The 6,202-nt window shown below is 36.9% G+C and overlaps 1 pseudogene; it reads right to left on the bottom strand.

Annotated features, from left to right (window-relative positions):
• Nucleotides 1–3,930: 3,930 nt before the first annotated feature.
• LOC114680657 lies at nt 3,931–4,844 on the bottom strand (annotated as a pseudogene).
• Between the last annotated feature and the right edge of the window lie 1,358 nt (nt 4,845–6,202).

Raw genomic sequence — 6,202 nt, 5'->3', positions numbered from 1 at the left:
TTATAATTTTATACTCAGCTGCATTGATTGTCTTTATCCACATACAACCTGATGACCTCAGATTGAATATACCTGATGCTTGGTAGACAATATGACAATCACAAAAATCTTATATGGATCAAGAATTGGACATTCTTTTCATATTTTGTACTTCCACATATTATTAGCAGAAGTAAGATTTCTGTTTGATTTTTCTGTTGCTGATCTTTCTTTTGTTGATTGTCTTTTTGGTGAGGTATGCTGAGGTAGTAAAACACCAATATTATAAAGCTAGCATGCTAAAAATCAGATTCAGAATTTCTGCTTTATGTATTTGCATTCATTAAACTACTTTTTAATTCTGAACTTATGATAGCAAGAGATATTTTACATTCTGATACTAAAATATTTTTTTCTTTTGAATACATCTTCAGAATAATGTTGAAATATTACAGTTTGAATGACAAGTGTGTCTATTCATTAAGGTGATTTCTTTGTTGTAGTGTATTCAATTGATAAGAAAGCTTGCATAATTACTACTCTAGGAGAAAAAACATGGTGATCCTAAAATATACATCTTGCTTTCTGTAGAGAAAATTTCCTAGCACTCCTTTACTTTCTTTAAATTCCAACATCATCAAAGCTGTCATGTATCTTCACTTTTTCAGTCTTCAGTAGGCTCTAGTTAAGGTCAATGTTCAGTGAAACTTTAGACAGAAATAAAATGTCCTGGACAAATGAAACAATCTATGTTGTGTAGGGTATATTAAAAGTGACTTCAAAAGGATGATTTTATTCTTTCAGGGGATCTTGATGTCAATATATCTTTGAAGCAAAAGCACATCTAAAATTCTAACAGTCAGTTCACAGTGCAGTCAACTCTTGAACTCTAAAACTTTTCAATTTGTTTGTGTAGAGGGCTTTTGCTGCAATTCTGTGCCCTATTATAAAAAGTAGACTAAAACAACAATGCATTCCAATAATTCCTTCCTTAAGTCACAGACCTATTTATTCTAGAACAGTATCTCAGAGCATTCAATAATTTTATAAAAAGTTGCCACAAAAATATCTCTATCTTTAAAACGACAGTTTTGACAACCTGGGTATCACTGCATGTGAGACCATTCAGAACATTCCTCCCCAAACCAGAAACCAAGGAATGTTTTTCTTGCATTTATCTTCTCTTTATCCCTTGGTATTAGCCAAGAGAACCCTTCTGCCCTCCTCAGTCTGGATCCCTTCTGTAGCTTTGAGGATCTTAAGTTCACTGAACCCGTAGACTTCAATCCCTATGTGACTAGAATCAAGGACACGTTTTGTTTGTTTGTTTTTGTTTTGTTTTAGAACACCTCCTAAAGTAAGGAGATATTGATGTGTGCTTTTGTATATATAGCTTTGCTGGAGCCCATTGAGGATAGGGTGTTGTGTTATTTTAGTAGCTTGCACAAAGGACTAAGAATAGTACTTAATAACCAGTCAATATTTGCTTAACGACTGCTGAGTCAAATAAAGCTTTTTGTATATAACTAATCAAGTTATAAATGAGGAAGGTGAGGCACAAAATTCCATAATCACTCAAAGAAAATCATATGCTGGGCACACCCAGACCTGAGAGTTCTTTAAGATCACTTCCTTCTAAGAGCTGTCCTCAGCACTTTCCACCTACTGCTCCTTAGTATCGATTTCTATAAAACCTCATTGACAAAGCAAATGATGTTTTAAAAGGTTAACATATTAGGCTACTCCAATGAATGCATGTGAATTTGCTTCTCAGATTCATTATGCCAAAGCAAACAGAACTTGATAATAGAACCAGACTGTGGGGGAGGAAATGGTCTAGCTGAAACAACACATTGACATGGCCACTACAGTAAGCAAAATCCATGGGCCAGGAGAAGGAAAGGTCCCTATGATGCATATTTATCAGAATGTGTTAAAACCTGAACTATATTTTTTGCTTTACTGTTTCCAGCAGACTCCAGCACCAGCCTTGTAGCAGCAAAGTAAACCCCAAACCTTCATTTCTGTGAAATGCTATGGACATCCATTTGCTCCAACATCCAGCTCCTACATAGTGGGTCTGATTGGACCACTCAGTCTCCAGTAAGTGTTGGTAAGAAGCATGAAAGCACCAGGCCTGGTGGCTCACATTTGTTATCTCAACACTTCAGTGGTTGAGGCAATACAGCTTGCTGTGACTTTGAGGCCTGTCTGGACTATATAGAACATTCCAGATACAAAGGACTGTGTAAAAAGACCCTGTATGAAAAACAAACAAAAAAGTTGGATGTGGGAGCTCATACCTGGATATTTGAGGCTGGAAGATTGCTGTGAATTAAAGGTCACCCATAGTTCAACAGTGAATTCTAGGACAACTTGGGCTATATAGTGTGAGACCCAGTTGCCAGTGAAAGAATGAATGATTGAGTCAATTGATAAATGAGTAAAACAGTGTGAAACTGGGTGAGCGTTACTAGGATACCTGTTCTTTTTTTTTTTTTATTTTAGAGGATCTTTATCAAGTTTATCAGTGTGAAAGGATGAATTCATAATAATTACCACTTAAAGACAACATTTTCCTCTCAACTAGTGATTTCCATTCTGCTACCACCACAGTTTGGCTTACTCCTTGGTCTACAATAGTCATACCTCATTTCATAGGATCTCAACTATACAGTTGTGTACTACAGACAAAATATTTTCATTTGCTTTAAAATGATACAAGAAAAGAATAGATCAAGGTTTCAAGTTTACGGAAAACCATACTGCAACAATTGACCAATATAAGTAGTTCTTAATACTTGTTTATTCTGTTTTATTCAGATAATAACACTAAGAATCCTAATACATGTTCCCCTATACTCTTCTTATGCTAGTTTTCTGGCCTTTAAGTAAAAACATCTCAAAGTCAACAATTAGTTTTATAGTCACTGTTCCTATCAAATGGTGATACACCAAAATCCCAATTCTCATGAATTTTAACATATTCAAAGTACATTATTTAACGTAAGACTGAAAAACTGTGCTTTAACTTTATTAAAAAAGATAGCCCCATCAGTTTAATTACATACGTGATACTACCTATTCAATTTATTAAAAACTGTAATAAACATAATAGTAAACTAGTGCTCCAAACTTAGGCTGTGCATAGGGAAGACACTCTAAGGAGACACAAGAGACTGCCTTGCAATACAAGTACAGATTCTTTCTACAGAGATGGAGAAATAAAAGGACAAATCTAGTTGTCTAAAAGACAATTCACTGTACACATTTTATTTACAGTTTTGTACACTGTCTTAATATGAATGGGACCGCTTTTCTACTTGAGCCATTTGTAACCAAAGCAAAATAACCTAAGTAATACCAAGTGTTAAAGTACAGCATAAAGATACAAAAGCAGACATACTAGTTCTAGTTAGGAATGTAATTATAGTGTTACATTTTTATAGTCCACAATTATGTTTAGGGATCACACAGACATAGATCACTGATTTGAATGAAATGCATAAGTTTGTAGCAAAGCTTTGTAGTTACAAAAAAAAACTTACCAAAAAATGTACAAATTTAATGTTTATTCCACCTTTCTGTCATATTCCTGGATCCTTCACCAATGTTACATGAGGAAAAAAAAAACAAAAGCAAAACAAATGAAAAACTGAAATCAGAATCACTAATGTTATCAAGGAGGGAAGCAAATAAATTAAACTCTAGCAGCCATCAGCAAGAGGACAGCAAGGAGAATGCTGGGAAAGGAAACGAGGTTGCAAGAAAACTGTACTCAGACTCTCACCAGCAAAACACGCTCCTGCACGGAGTGGAACAGAAACAGAGCTTTTCCTGCTAAGGTAACAGAAATGCAAGTTCTTTTTCAAATACTGTGGAAAGGCAAGTGTGTGTATCATGGTAATTCTAACCAGCTGGTACGGTGTGGGCCAGGAACACACCTGCGGGTTCTGGGGTGACGTATACTGTAATTCTTTGATTGGGATAGTGGACACATTAGCAAAACTTGGGGGCAGGGGGAGGGGGAGAAATGAACACAGAGGTACAAGACAAAGGCGAATGAGACTTCTCTTATATCTTAGCAACATTTAGATGGAATCAAACTTCAGTGCAGTCCACTCTGCTTGGATGAGGCTTTGGTTCAGCTCCCAATCTTGATTGCGTGACGCAGTCTCCTGTGAGAACACTCAGGTGTCTTCTTAAACAACAAACCTATTTTTAGTGGTGGAGCCACTCTTGGTAGCTGTGTCTGCGTGGGACTGGTAACCAATCACTATCTTTGGAGGAAGCCCTAACCTTTCCTTTGTATACCCTCCCTATGTGTGTGACTGCATCTCTGTTTTCACATTCAGTAGTCCATATTGCTATCTTATCACCTTTAGCTCTAACATTAACAACAGCTCCACATACATCATCTCTGTAGTCATCAAAAGATTCTCCAATAAGGCACAGCAGTGTCTCTAGCCAAAAGTGATCGAGGTCACTTCGTCTCTGCTGTTTGTTCAATGTAATTACCATCGTCCTCCCCCGCTTGTTTTTCTCATCTTCCCACATCCGCTCAATACCATCCTTAAAAAGTGAGTAGCCACAGGCAGGCATTAAATTACTAGACAACTGGATATGGTTGTATAGAGCCCAAAAGTCTTCAACAGTATCAAACTCAGAGATCAATCGAAGGTTTGCCTGCCAAGTTTTGCTTTTATCATTTTTAAAAAAACCAGAGTGCCCACCTGTTTTGTAGAGGGTGTTTAATATAGTGCTCTGGGTTGGCAACCTCCTGATTAGATTCTGTTTTTTCCTCTTCCACAGGTGGGGGATTAGTAGTAGGGGTGGTTTCTGGTTCCACAGTCGCCATCTTAGATCGATCTCAGGATACTGTTCTTGATGTCTTTTTTTCATGTAAATCTTTACTATTTTTTTGTCATACCTTCACCAAAGGCATTATTATTTGTAAAGAGAAAAATGATTACAGCAGGTGATGAAGTATAAATTTTCCAATACTTTGAGATATTGGAATAGCCAAGGATTTTTTTCCAAAACCACACTAATAACATAGGATATAAATCCAGAAACAGACTGATAGTATTACATCAATTTAAAAGGCTTCTGGAGAACAAAGGAGGATAGTAGAGAAGCAATGTACAGAATGGGAAAAATATTGCAAAGTCTATGTCTGACAAGGGGTTAATTTCTAAATATGTAAAAACTCAAAACCAAAAACAGCATAAAAAACACACAGAAAACCTAATGTTAAAATGGACAATAGAATTAAAATTGAATTTTTTTTAAAAAGACCAATATTCAGATAGTCAACAAAATGATACACAGAATAATTGTGTACAGCCCTAACACTAGGGACATGCTAGTTAAAGATATGAGATGTTACCTTTCCCCAGGAAGAACAGCTGTAGCATGAATCTTAGAAGGTCTTATTAATAAAATCAAACCTGAAGCCAGGTACTGGGTTAAGAGAAGCAGAACAAGCCACAGCTACCTCACCTCGCCAGTTCTTCAGCTGACCCTGTTTCCTCAGACTGGAAGCCTCTCAGTCCTCATACAAATGGATCTCAGCTGAACTGCTACTCAAAAGCCTAAAAGCTTAACCAGGCTCTAGTTCCTGGTTTTCATGCCTTATATATCTTTTTGCTTTCTGCCATCATTTCCTGGATTAAAGGTGTGAGTCACTATGCCTGGCTGTTTCCAGTATGACTTTGAACTCACAGATATCCGGATGATTTCTGCCTCCCAAGTGATAGGATTAAAGGCATGTGTGCCATCATTTTCTGGCCTCTATGTCTATCTAGAGTTTGTTCTGTCCTCTGACCCCAGATAAGTTTATTAGGATGCACAATATATGGGGGACATAATATATCACCACAAACAGCTATTGTAAAAAGGACAATCTTTGGTAGGAATGTGAACAGTGCGGCTGATGATTGAAATATAAATTTGTACAGCCACGGTGGGAAACAGCATGGAGATTACTCAATGAATTAAAAACAGAATGTCTCAGCTAGTGGTGAGATTTCATGTCTATCTCCCTACTCTATGCTCCTCCAGTCACATGAATTTCACCTTCAAACACTGTGAAGCTTCCAGGTAACTACTAGCTTGATTTCGACATGGTATATGACTGAAGTATATGCTACCTTCAGCAATATGGGCTTACCATAAACTTCGGGAGGATAATCATGAGCAATGGCAATAGCCTCTATTGTTT

This window comes from Peromyscus leucopus, chromosome 7 (genome assembly GCF_004664715.2).
Source record: "Peromyscus leucopus breed LL Stock chromosome 7, UCI_PerLeu_2.1, whole genome shotgun sequence".
NCBI lineage: Eukaryota > Metazoa > Chordata > Mammalia > Rodentia > Cricetidae > Peromyscus > Peromyscus leucopus.
Note: the sequence above shows the minus strand (reverse complement) of the source record. Positions and strands in the feature narration are given on the sequence as shown.